The sequence below is a fragment of the Gorilla gorilla genome, chromosome 1 (genome assembly GCF_029281585.2).
Source record: "Gorilla gorilla gorilla isolate KB3781 chromosome 1, NHGRI_mGorGor1-v2.1_pri, whole genome shotgun sequence".
NCBI lineage: Eukaryota > Metazoa > Chordata > Mammalia > Primates > Hominidae > Gorilla > Gorilla gorilla.
In genome coordinates, this window is record NC_073224.2 from 9,606,743 (window position 1) to 9,620,719 (window position 13,977).

At 42.2% G+C, this 13,977-nt stretch overlaps 1 protein-coding gene across 5 annotated transcripts in view; it reads left to right on the forward strand.

The window, feature by feature from the left end:
* Positions 1–13,977, forward strand: part of SMYD3 (SET and MYND domain containing 3) — a 753,414-nt gene that overhangs the window by 658,947 nt on the left and 80,490 nt on the right. The window lies entirely within an intron of this gene.

Consider the following 13,977-nt stretch of genomic DNA (forward strand, 5'->3'; position numbering starts at 1 on the left):
AATTAATTCCTTAATCAGAAGCATTTGGCATCAAAATGAGTAGGGGTACAGGGAAAAGTCTTCATTTGGAAGTAAAATTCAGTAACAGGCTGGAGAAATTTTTCTAGTGTTTAGTAGATTATTTTTGGTTGTTCCAATAACATCAATTTCTGCATTCTGTCTTAATATAACTTCAGATGGGTCCTAGCCATGTCGTGTGTATGTGATTGACCACAGAGGCAGTCTGTCTGTGATTGGCTAAAGCTAGAAAAGTCATGTTTCCCTGGTCATGTGACCCATGTTAGCCAGGTGGCTTCATGTTGGAGCCAGTGATGGTCGTCCGTTCTTGGCCTTTCATTCGAACTATTAAGAAAGAAGACTTCTCCTTTACTACTGCTCATAACTGAGGGAGCATAGAACCCTAAGACTGCAGGCCGTTAGGGTTCTTGGGACTAAAAGAGATCAGAAGAAAAAAAAAAAAGAAACCAAGGAAGTAGAGGTGAGAAATGGAAAGAGGAAAACCGGATCCTGATCACATTGTTTAAACACTGCCTCAGACCACATTTACTCCTGTGCTGTTGAGTTGCATAAGCACTTAGGCTGATAAACTTTATTTTTACTTTGTCAGCCTATTTGAATTGGATTTCTTGGTTCATACAATGTAAAAATCATAACATATATCTGGGGGGTCCAGAGAGAACAGTGCAGTGCAGTAAAGCTAATCCAACCTTAGGCTGCATTATTTTAAGTATAGTATCAACATCAAAGGATGGGGTACATGTATCCATCACCCCGTCTAGACAGTTTCTAGCTGAGGATGACCATCATGAGAAGAATTCTGTAGCCATATGATGAGAAATGGCTGATGAGAACTGAGTATTTCATCACAAGGCTAAAAGACTGTGAAGGAGAGGGATTACCTGCTGTAAATTTCCAAACATTTTAAAAGGCTGTCTTGTAGGAAGGAAGAAGAGTTTTCCTCCTGGCCAGAGGAGGAGGAACTAGGACCTGTTACTTGGAATTGAGGAAAGACACATTTCATGACAGCAAATTAGGAAGAACAGTTTGTAACACCTCAGGTACCCAATAATGGAGCATCCAACACTCCATTGTTGGAAGGGTTTACATAACAACTAGTTGACTACCTGTTGGAATTGTACCCAAATAATTCCTTTATTGAATAGGAGGTTGCCCACATGAGCTGTAATGTCCCTTCTAGCTTTGAGATTCTGAGTTTCAAAATCCTCCAAAACTTCTTTAGTCTCAGCCACAAATAAAGTACAAAACAAACTAACTCAGCTCCAATTCTCACTGCCTTTCTTGTCATGAGTTATCATGTGGTCCATAAGGTTAGGACCACACATACCCTTTCCTTCCTCTGACTGGTTCCAAGACAACATCCTGAGGAGTTAGTATAGCTTTGGTTGCTTATAATTTTTTGTGTAACTTGGTGGTTTAAGGTAATACAAGTGATGTTACTTTGTTTCACATATGTGTATATGCACATATACACACACACACACATGTATATACATTCATATATATGAAACATTTCTGATTAGCCACATGGTGGATAATTTAATGAAATATTTGCTAACTTCTAAAAAGCAGGAGATTTTATTTTATTTTTTTAACTTAGATTTCTAGTTTTGCCTGGGGAATCAGAAGACTGGTACAGTGGATCCACATCCCCAAAGCAGCTGTAGGTGTGCTGGGTAGCAGCTGCCTTCTTAAACCTGGTGTATTCTCTGTCAGTTTGCCAAAGTCTCCACTAGTTTCCCACCAGGCTGGCTTTACTCATCCACATCCTGTCTATCCCAGTGGGCTCGTAAGTGTGTGATCCCTGGCCTGTGTTGCTTTCTTCCCTACCAGCCCTCGCTGCTGGCAGTTCCCATAGCACCCATCATGAGTGGGAGAGTATTATGACATGGAAGCATGCTGTGTAAGGCTTTCTCAGACCCAAAGAACATGAGAGAGAAAAAACACACAAACCAGCACCCATCATGAGTGGGAGAGTATTATGACCTGGAAGCATGCTGTGTAAGGCTTTCTCAGACCCAAAGAACATGAGAGAGAAAAAACACACACACTTCATTCCCACCCATGAATTTTCTATTAAAATGTTTTTATTTTAAAAAAATACATATAAGCTGGGTGTGGTGGCTCACACCTGTAATCTCAGTGCTTTGGGAGGCCAAAGTGGGAGGATCCCTTGAGGCAAGAAGTTTGAGATCAACCTGGGGTAACATAGGAAGACCTTGTCTTACAAAAAATTAGAAAATTAGCTGGGCATGGTAGGGTGCACCTTTACTCCCGGCTCCTCGGGAGGCTGAGGTGGAACGATCACTTTTGACCCCAGGAGTTCCAGGTAACAGTTAGCTTTGATTGTACCACTGCACTCCAGCCTGGGCAACAGAACAAGACCCCATCTCTAAAAAAAGTAAAATAAAAATTAATATAAAATGTGGAACTTTTCACCAGTGGAGATGAGTGAATAGAATATGTAGTCTGCCGATTTATAGAAGTATGGCATCTGGATATAAGTTAAGTTTCTTTTCTTATTAATTCCCCTGTTAGCAGTTTCTAATTATTATTATCAAAGTCGGCTTGCTGTTCCCCAGGGCCTGTAGTACAAGCATATGACTTCCTTCCTCTTGAGTAGTGGTTTCCAGAGTGTGTTCTGTCAGGATAATTGTTCCATTGACTTGAAATGAAAAGAGAATCCTGGTCAAATGAATTTGGGAAAAGCTAGGTTAAATAAAATGGCTTCAGGTCAATTGGCTGAAAATCAATTATGGAAAGCCAATTCATCAAAAGCCAGTTCACTGTACACCAAGTCCATGAAGAGCCTAGTTTTCAGATATGCACAGTTACCCATGACGATTTAGTAGCCCTGTCTACTAAGTGTTTGATCCTGTATTGCTGACAATGAAAGATGCTTTTCTGAGTATAGTCATGCATTGTTTAATAATGGGGATACGTTCTGAGAAATGCGTCATCAGATGATTTTGTTGTCACGCAATCGTCATGAAATGTATTTACACAAACCTAGATTGTGAAATCCTACTACACATCTAGACTATATGGTGCTCCTTGGCTACAAACCTGTACAGGACATTATTGTACTGAATGCTGTAGCCAGTTGTAACACAGTGGCAGGTATTTGTGTATGTAAACGTAGAAAAAATAGGGCAAAAATATGGCATAAAATTTAAAATTATATAGGTGCGTAGAGCAGCTCCAGTATAATCTTGTGGAACTGTTATCACATATGCAGTCCATTGACTGAAATGTTATATGGCACATGACTGTATTAACTAATATTAAGATGTTTCCTGTCTGAGGTATCAGTAGAAAAGAAAATTCTAAAATGCTGGAAGGCTGACAACAGAATTCGGCATCATTTGAACAATTCCTATATGAAATACAATTTTTCTACCTGAAGTTTTGGCATTTCATATGTGACAGGATTGTTTCAACTATATTTTATTTTTTATATGCTTTAAAAATGTTATTTTATTTTGTAAAGAATTTTTAATGTTCTTTCACCAATTTGTAAATAGTTTAACCTTAATTTTGTGTTTCCGTCCATTTAGAATTTGAATTAGATCTAAGTTAATTTACAATTCTGATGTCCTTGAGATGCATTTGAATTTACATTTAACTTAAATGTTTAATTGTTAGAAATATACAATAAAGGCCAGTAGGTCATGGAGGAAATGAGGGAAAATAAACCTTAGAATGCTTAAAATTTTAAGCAAAGTTAAAAATGATATCCACAAATGTCCAAAAGAAACCAGAGGTAGTCTAAAAATCTCATTTGTAAAATCTTATCTGTTTATATTAATGTGTGTTCTACTCACTTTTTGGCTATTTAATTTTCTTTTGCAACTTGCACATTCCTGTCAAAACTTTGAAAACAATCCCATTGTGAGTATTAAATCTTTATTTTAAAAAAGTTGGTAAATTTAGTAACATCAGCAAATTAACAGTTCATCAAATTGGTCTTTCAGCAAATTGACCTGTATTTAAATGAAGTCAAAATGGTTTATTTTCTACAGAACTCCTCAGAGCTTTTAATCACTTAGTGTATGTTTTGAATCTGTAAAAGGGACATCAAGAATGACAGTGTCTCCCAAACGTAAGTAACTGGACAACTCACGATCTGTGAAATGCTTTCATGCGGTATAGTTTGGAAGCGCACAGCTACCCGTATAGTTTGGAAGCGCACAGCGACCCGTATAGTTTGGAAGCGCACAGCTACCCGTATAGTTTGGAAGTGCACAGCTACCCGTATACTTTGGAAGTGCACAGCTACCCAGATGCCAAGGCTTGGCTCTCTGCAGTGCTTCTAGGATCTGTATTTAAAAGTCCCGTTAATTAGTTGAAAAAAAAAGTTTGGCCTTGTATCTCATTTTTAAAATAAAAAGCAGTGGGTTCCTTCTCCCCCTGGGATCCCTCCCTTTTCCTTTCAGACCTGCTCCTTAGCAGCAACTTTTTTTTTTTTTAACCATGTCTGTTTTCAGTACTTCTCAGAGTTACATTTATTACCTCTATGTACTATTTTTAGATTTAAGTTTCTTACAACTGAAGAAGTGGTCCATTCCTAGGTATGAAAAATAAAGATCTAGCTTTTATTATGTTCTTTTCTCTATTCTACATTTCTTTTTCCATGAAGGTAATAGTACTTTAATTCTTTTATTGGCAACCTGTGACACCTCAAACACTATATTGAAATTTCTATTTCTTGTTCCATCAACTTCGGGCAGTATCTCTTGATTTCCCACTATTAGATTGAGATTTAGTACTCTTGTTCTTGGTGGAGAATTAGAATATAAAATTCTCCATTCAAAATAATTTTCAATGAAAATTTCAAAAGCCTATTACACGGTCTCGTAAGATCTGTTATTTCTGATGCTTCTTGGCTTCTGGATCCTTTGTCAATCACCCGTTTTATCTTTTCTGTAAGGTTTTAGGCTCTGCTCTGCTCTTTGATGTTCTGAAAGTTCACACTGATGTATTCGTCATGGGTATCTTTTTCATTCATACAAGACCCTTTTATTTTAAACATTCTTGTCTTCCTTTAGCTCTGGGAAAAGTTTTCCCTATTTTTTCCTTTTTAATTTTATTTCCTCTGTTTTTCTGTTCTTTCATTCTGAAAGTGCTGGTTGTCACATGTTAAACTTCTCTTTTTCTAGTGTCTGGGCCTTTTGCTTTATGCTCTAGGGATTATCCCTGACTTCATTGTGCAGACATTTAATCAAAATTTTATCTCTTAGGAAACTTATTGTTTTTATAATTCACAAGAACTCTTTCTTGTTTTTGGATAGTTCCTTTTTCATGGCTCCCTATTCTTATTTTGTGGATGCAGCATCTTCTTGAGTCTCTGAAAGGATAGTCGGTCATTTAAAAAATTGTTTTTTTTTTCTGAATGGACTGAGTGTTCTTCATTTTTCCCCCTGCTTATTAATTCTGCTTTTTCTTGCTCCAAGCTTTTCTTGAATTTTAGATGCTTCTTGGTTGTCCATTCATATTTTTAACAACTTTATTGAGCTATCATTCATATACCACATAATTGACCCACTGAAAGTATACAAATCACTGGGTTTTAGTATATTCACATAGTTGTGTATCCATCATCACAATCAATTTCGGAACATTTTAATTACCCCTCCCCCAGAAAACTCTATGCTCCTTGGCTGTCACCCCCTCATTCTCTTACTATCGCCCCTGCCTCCCCAGGAAACCGCTATCCATTCCTGTTTGAAAATAAAGGTTAGAAAGGCTGGCCTGGGCTGGGCACAGTGGCTCATGCCTGTAATCCCAGCACTTTGGGAGGCTGAGGTGGGCGGATCACAAGGTCAGGAGATCGAGACCATCCTGGCTAACACGGTGAAACCCCGTCTCTACTAAAAATACAAAAACTTAGCTGGGCGCTGTGGCAGGCACCCGTAGTCCCAGCTACGTGGGAGGCTGAGGCAGGAGAATGGTGTGAACCCGGAAGGCGGAGCTTGCAGTGAGCTGAGATAGCACCACTGCAGTCCGGCCTGGGCGAAAGAGCGAGACTGTCTCAAAATAATAAAAATTAAAATAAAATAAAAAGGCTGGCCTGGTGCTGTGAGGGTTTCAAAATGAGAGTGAGTGAGAAGGCAATGATTGGCAAGGAGAGGGCAGAGACAGAGGTCAAGCAGAGCTCACCGCCCAGAAAGCCAGGTGTGGCATCAGGACCTCAGAGAGCCCTGAGAGGGGCTAGTGCTGCAGACGAGCAATCAAGCCATTCCACTGTGATCTGCCTCACTTCCAAGTTCAGGATTCAGAGGACATTCTGAATAGATGTCCTCCCACAGATGATAATGCAACGCCTCTAGATTTTAGGTTTCATACGGGCGGGATTGTATGTCTCCTGCACAGCTTTATTTCCTGCACCTGACATAGCATACATTAAGTATTACAGATTTACAGAGTAATTCAACATCATGTATTTATATAATTACAGTTTGAGATGTACATTTATATATGTACCTCTTATTTGAGATAGGCAGGTGTGCAAAGTTAGATTCACCATGACACTAACGAGACTTAAACTGTAGGGCCTTCCACTTGCAGGAGCCCCTTTGAAAACTCTGTTCCCATTTCTGCATTTGTCAACTTTGCATTCTTAAAGAAGGTATACAAAATGTTAGGCATCAGAACACCTAAACCTAGAACTACATGTATCTAGATATAGCAGAAATTATTAGTCCCCATTTAGAGCTCTGAAAGCTGTGGCTCAGAGAGTTGAGCCACCTCACCCAAAGCCACACATCTAGGAGGTAGGAGAACCTTTCTTACCTGAGTGATTTCTCCCACCGTTAGCCCTCCTCATCCCCCGCAGGGTGAAGGTGTGGCTTCCAACTGATGCCTATTCCCAGGACACCAGCCACTGGAAACGGTGCAGGACCTGGGTTACACCCAGAGCAGCCCTGATGCTGACTCTTCATGGGAGGGGTCTGCCCCCTAAGCCCACAGGCTTCCCCTCTGTCCAATATGAACCAAGCGAGGAGAGCCCATGCACCCCACCCACACACCTGTCATTGCAATTTTAGTTGTGAAATAACTTCGAAAATATTTTCTTTGAACAAAAGAAATACTGCATCTTTTCCACTTCTGTTTCTGGATGACACTTTTAATCTCACGTTGTTTCATGGTCTTAAAATAAAATGTAGGACCTAAGGGGAATTAAAAAAAAAGTCAGAGATCGTATTTTCAACTGCCAACTAATTCGATGATACTCCCTGGTGGGAAAATCAATGTCTGCCCTGCAGAGGTGAATCACACATTCCATTGTGTTATGCTGTTGACTTCCTTTCTTCTTTGAAAATTAACTTACCCTCCATGCTTTTCAACCTTTCAGTGAAGTATATTTCATGCTTGCCTTTCCCCAGACGCAAATGTATGTGTTCCGAGTAGAAACCTGAGCTGGCGGTGCCTAGAGGAGATAGTCTGAGTGTTTCAGAGGATTGAACTGAATTCCCCGGGGGTGGACTAGAAGTCTCCAGGTATCTCGGGGTGAGTTTCCAAAGACCTCCCAGCACCTAAACTAATGTGGAAATTGGCTCCTGGAAATTCTTTTTCCTGAAGTTACTGATCCAGTGAGATTTGGGAAGGCTAAAGTCTCCCGGGTACTAACACGGTGTGATAAAAAATGCAAAGGTTGCAGAGGCTTCTTTTCTGTGCTTCTTCCCTCGTGTACGTGCCCTCATCTCCCACGACTGCAGGACGGAGAATCACCCAGACCTGGTACTGCCTGCTGCTTGTTCAGGCCGTAGAATGCCTCTTCCCTGGAGGTAAATAGCCACTGCTCTAGCCCCTTTGCCCAGCCTCTCAGGCTTGCCACCGAGGACTTTCCCAGAATCCAAGAAGCAAACAGGGAGGATGTCCTGCACTATGGGGGATTTCTAGGACCCGTCTCCCAGCTGTGGCTGCCATCTCTTCTTCATCTTCTTCCTCCTCTTCTTCTTCTTCTTCTTTTTTTTTTTTTTGAGACAGAGGCTCACTCTGTCAAGTAGCTGGGATTACAGGTGCCCATTTTTGTATTTTTGTATTTGCCTGGCTCATTTTTGTATTTTTAGTAGAGATGGGGTTTCACCATGTTGGCCAGGCTGGTCTTGAACTCCTGACCTCAGGTGATCTGTCCACTCAGCCTCCCAAAGTGCTGGGATTACAGGCGTGAGCCACTGCGCCCAACTACTGGCATCTCTTCTGATTAGTCAGTGACAATGCCGTGTCTTAGGTAATTGACTATCAAAATATTAAATAATTAAGTTGTGGATAATTTGAAAGATCATCCCCACTCCTGAAAAATCCTGTTGAAATGGACAATAGGCTGTTTCATCTGTTTGATGCCCTGGTACCTTGGCAAACCAGAAGCCAAGTTATCCACTTAAAGGTTGAATTCCCGGGGCTCTGCTCAGGGCGTGCTTGTCGTTTTGCTTTGCCTTGTCAAGGTTTCATCAACACTGGTGACACAAAATGAGACATTGGAGCCATCACTGAAACCGAGTCGGGACATTGCTGTGAGTGTAGGACCAGTCCCCTGCTGCCAGTGAGTGCTCTCTGAGTTCTGCTTCCTTATAAGAGCAGGTACAAGCCCTGAAGAATGGATGCCACAAGCAAGGCCAGCTTTCATCTGTCAGGAGCTTCACATGTTTAGGACAGTCCACTGACTAGAAATACGCATCCTAGAGAGGTGCCCAGCAGCAGATGGAACACACAAACCCCAACCGACTCGGAGCATTTGTGCCTTAGGTGGCCTTTGGCTGAGCCTGGAATTAACCTTCATAAACACAGACTCCTCTCTCAAGAACTTGCCTTGCACGAAGACGGCTCCCTATGGCCAGCCCTGAATGTGCTATTGTGAGTGCATGGTCAGTTTAGGACCGCGCGGAGGATGGGAAGGCCAGTGGCTATGTGAGGAGAGCACAGGGTTGCAGGTTTTCAGACTCGTTTGAAATCAGCTTCAGTTTCTCCTCAGCTCAACTTAAACCACGCTGTCTTGGACTGTATCATAGCACTGGCTTCATTTTCTCTCATCCTCTTCAAGCTCCTGCTTCTGTTTATATCCAGCTGAAACTCTCATCCTTCTCTCCTGGCCACAGAAGTAGTTAAAATAACCAAATTGCCAATGATTCGTTTTTGCCAAAGGATATTTTTCGATCTTGGAGACGTCTATGAGGGTCAGATGGGTGGCTAATGTTTGGTAGGAGTTGGGAGTTGAGGTGGGGGTTCTTGGTTCTGGCAGGAATGAGCCTTTGTTGTCTCTCGACCCTCTCTGAGAGCAGAGAGAGCATTAACTAGCAAAGCAAGTTTTCGCTGTCCTCTTAATTCCTGCCCACAGGCACTGTTAACGCTAACAAGTCACGTGGACGGAGAACAGAAGGAAGACCAGCCATGATAATGTCCAGAGAGGATCAGACACCTTGGCCTCCTGCTAAACCCTGGATTGTTCAGAAGAACTTGCATCAGGGCGCTGATACCTGTTTTTCCTAATGATCCCATACAGTCCAGAGAGTGTGTGTGATCATTAGAAAGGTCCCCTGCCCCTGCAGATTGTTCTCGAGGCCTTCCTAAAACTGGGGTGTTAGAGTACCAAGCTTGTGCAGAATCGAGACCGGGCCATCTGGTATCAACCATGAGACAGTCCCTAGTGTAAAGGGAGCTTGGAGTGAAAGGGAATTCCATGTTTGTTACTAATTTTCTCTGTGCCAGGCTAAAAATATTTCGGCAGATTGTCTCATTTGAGCCCTATAATATCCTTGTCAAGTATGTATTTTTATCCCCATTTTACCCATGAGAAAACTGAAGCTCAGAGAAATTAAGAAACCTGCCCCAGGGGCTGGGCGCGGTGGCTCAAGCCTGTAATCCCAGCACTTTGGGAGGCTGAGGTGGGCAGATCACGAGATCAAGAGATCGAGAACATCTTGGCCAACGTGGTGAAACTCCGTCTCTACTAAAAATACAAAAATTAGCTGGGTGTGGTGGCGCAAGTCTGTAGTCCCAGCTACTCAGGAGGCTGAGGCAGGAGAATCACTTGAACCTGGGAGGCAGAGGTTGCAGTGAACCAAGATTGCGCTGTTGCACTCTAGCCTGGTGACAGAGCAAGACTCCCTCTCAAAAAAAAAAAAAAGGAAACCTGCCCCAGGAACTAGGATTTGAGCCCAAGCATATCCAACTCCAAGTCTCATGCATTTTCTACCGTGCCACTCTTCTTTTGGTAAAAGGTGACAAATTTTTAAAAATGAAAGAAATAGTTGCCCTTATGTAGCTGTAAGTTCACTTTCTCATATAATGGAAAAGGCCCATGTTCCTATAACGTGGGATTGTCTTCCCCAAGAGACTCACTATATGAATTGTTGATTTGATGGATGGCCCTATGCACTTGTGTATGCATGTTACCCACCAAATGCTGCTGTCATTTAGTGGGACAAAAATGTAACCCCATACCCTAAAAGACCTTGTCAATAGCCAAGGCAGAGCCTGGGCCTAAATGACACTAGGATCTCCCTTTTTGGCCTCCCATGTACGGGCTGAAATGGTGATTACTCCCTGTGTTGCCGTGATCCTCCGAACAGGAAGATTGCTCCACTGGGGCTGCTCAGAACTGTGAAATGAGGTTGGCTAGGATGTCTATTGTAATTTGCTTCCTAAATTTTCACCTTACCCACCTGCCACTACAGTGTTCCTCAGAGGACGTTAAGATGCAGTATCAGAGAACAGAAGTTCATTCTGTTAGAGTCAGGTATGAGTCCTGGCAGTTAAAGGATGCAAAGGTTAGTAGGGGGCTGGGGTGAGCCCATCCTCATTCACAGTGGTCCAATGAGCAGGCAGCTCTGATACAATTTTGGAACTCAGGGTTCGCATGCTTACCTGCCTGTCTGGACCATTTTTACTCCCGGATATCATGACAAAGGTCAGCCACTTCCATAGGACTGTCAGTATATCCGTGCACAGCTCACAGACGTGCAAGCAGAGCCTTCCCAGGGGTGTATGAGAGGTCAAAGAAATGCATTTAAATGCATCAGAATTGTGACTGAGGATGTCAGAGGCTCTGAAGAGCATTCCTTTATGAGGAAGCTTGCCACAGTCAGGCAGCTGGGACTCAAAGCAGATTCAGCTGGCTTAGCCCTGTTCCTTCCCCTCTATTCGTAGGTTCAGGTGAAGAAAGGGCCTTAAGTGAAAAGAGGACTCTGTGATCACATTAGTTTGGGAAACTGTAGGTTAAATAAGGTTACTGCAGGATGTCCCAGAACTTTTACAGTACACTTGATTCTAAAATAAAAAGCCCATGTTTTTATACTTCAATGTTTCTAAAATTAGCGTAAACTTTGGAATCAGTGTCAGAAGCGGGGATGGCCATAGAGCAAGTTAAATGAGGTGCATGGGGTGCAAGATTCATGCGGGTGAGACCCTGAGAGTGAGTGTGTCTGGCTTCTCACGCCAGTGAGCTCCCGGCCCTGGCCAGGAGGCTGAGGTTGTCCCTGCCTGCACAAGATGCAGGGACCTAGCCAGTCTTTGTACATGCTTGCCCATTTGATGGCACCTCAGGTGAGTTCTTAAAATAGGGGAATCCACCAAAGTTGAATTTTAACTTAGATCCCTTCATTTGCTACACCTTGCAGTGGAAAAACTTGGCAAACACTACCTTAACTAAGGGATCAGGTTAGCATCACAAGTGAGGCCGTGTGGCTGCCACGTCCCCTGTGATAGGATGTAATGAGAAGGGTGCTTTACTTCTGCGGCATTTTTTACAAAAATACCTCCATTTAGTCTTGAGAAAAGCAAGAGAGAAACACAGATCAGAGTACATTGTACAGTATATTTGGCCAGGACGCTTCAAGACTGTCAAGAAAAGATTGAGAAACTGCCACAGAGCAGAGGAGACTGAGGCAACATGACAACTGAATGCATTGTTGTCAGAACAGAACATAAAAGAGACGTGGGTAGATGCACGGGTGAAATCTAAGTAAAGCCTGGGGTTTAGTTAATAGTCACATACCAACATTTGCTTCTTAGTTTTAACAAATGTTCCTTGGTAATGTAAGATGTTAGCAACAGAGGACTGGGTAAAGGGTGTATAGGAACACTCTGTACTATCTTTGCAACTTTTCTGTAAATCTAAAATTGTTCCAAAATGTGTATTTTAAAAACATTGTTATGAATCAGCATTATAAAAGCAGGTTGGTTTTTTTTTTTTTTTTTGTCACATTCCGGGCAGTAATTAAAGGCAACAGAGATTGCCAAATGTCTAGGAATGGATCGTGGAAGCTTCACTGTGCGGAGAAGGTGGTTTGACAGTTCTTGGAATGCTGATTCCCCCATTATGAAGAACTATCACTCCATCTCCAAGAATCTGTCAAGAGCTTCCAGCTGACACTTAGCAAAGTCAATACCTTTCAGTCACGTTATTCAATTAAGGAAAATATGAAACGATAAGCTTATAAAAAAAGGCACATGAAACTTGAATATTTCTTTACAGGATTCAACATTATGTTGTTTATTCTAAGGATACAAAGGAGACCAAGATCATAAGTTTATGAAAAGCAACTTGTCCCTTTAAGATTCCATATAACTTCTAATGGTCAAAAGTGACTCAGTGAACCCTTAGACTCAGATGGCAAAGAGTGATTAGATGCAAACTGTAACTGAGATACTAAAGAAGAAATCCTGAGTACTCATCTAGATAAATGTAGGCTCTTACTGTGTGTTAAAAACAAAACTATATACTTATAATCAGGTGTCGTCTTCTCCTCAACTCTCCAAAAAAAACAAAAAAAAAACATTAAATCAATGAGGAGCTTAAAACTGATGATGTCTTAGAATCTTAGAAATAAGACAGGGGTGGAATGCATTGTCCCAAATTTAACTGCCCATGGAACCCCGGAGTTCCATGGAACACACTTTGGGAAAGATTGTTCCATCCTGTTTGCTGCCTGTTCATTTGATGTCGGATAAATTCCCAGCCTGAAGGCTGTCAGGGTTGCAGCCATTAAATTTCAGAAGCATTGTGCTAGGCAGACATGTTTTATTGAGAGGATCTGAACCCAGAGACACTCGTTTGAGCCCCGAAGGGTGAGACCCAGCCTCTTGACCAGGCATTATTGAGCCAGGCTTTAGGTTAAATGAGACAGACAGGTCCTTTCTGGACTGAATGTGGTAAAAGATGCCCCAGACCTGCCCATTCATTAGAAAGTAAGCCCAAAAAGCGTGGAGGTAGACAAAGTTGGCCTCCCCTCCCTCCTCCAAGAAAGGCAGGGAGCTTTAGGAAACTGATATCTGTTACTCAGAGAAAAAACAAACTGTACTCTTTGACCGTTGATTTAGGCAATGTCCGGCAAAGTTTCCAATTCAAAACGCCCAAATTAGGAACCAGGATTATCCCTCACACACGTGCATGCACACTTAAATCATTTGGCCATCTCCAGAATCAGTGCCATTTTCAGGGCCAGTTTGAGGGGTGGCCACAAAGCCTGGCTTGGACATGTTTTCTGTTCCCTTGTCAGTGATGAGTTGAAGTGTCGTTTCAGCAGCTGCCCTCACAAAGGATCTATTAATACAAGCCACTGCTCCAGACTTGACCTCCAGTCACTGGAAAACATTGAAAACAACTTCAACCAAATGAAAAAATACTCTGGCGAACTTGGTCCAAACATCGACAACCTTTGTGTGAGTGATGCTAGAAAGTGGTCTGTGTGGCAGGTGCGTTTCTCACTGATGGAAACTTCAAGTTGTTAATGGCTCTTCTGGGACAAGACTGTAAGGGCAGTTGCCCCTGCTGTGGCAGAATAGCACATGAGAAAGTTACCCAGGCACCTGGTTTACCCCGAAATATTCATGGCTGAGGGTGTGAGAGGACCCATGGCACTTATCAAAGGTCTTGGCCAAATGCTAGCTCCTTCCCACTGGTGAAGATGAGGAAAAATTGCTTGCTATGCACATGTCATGGCTAGCATTCCATCATTG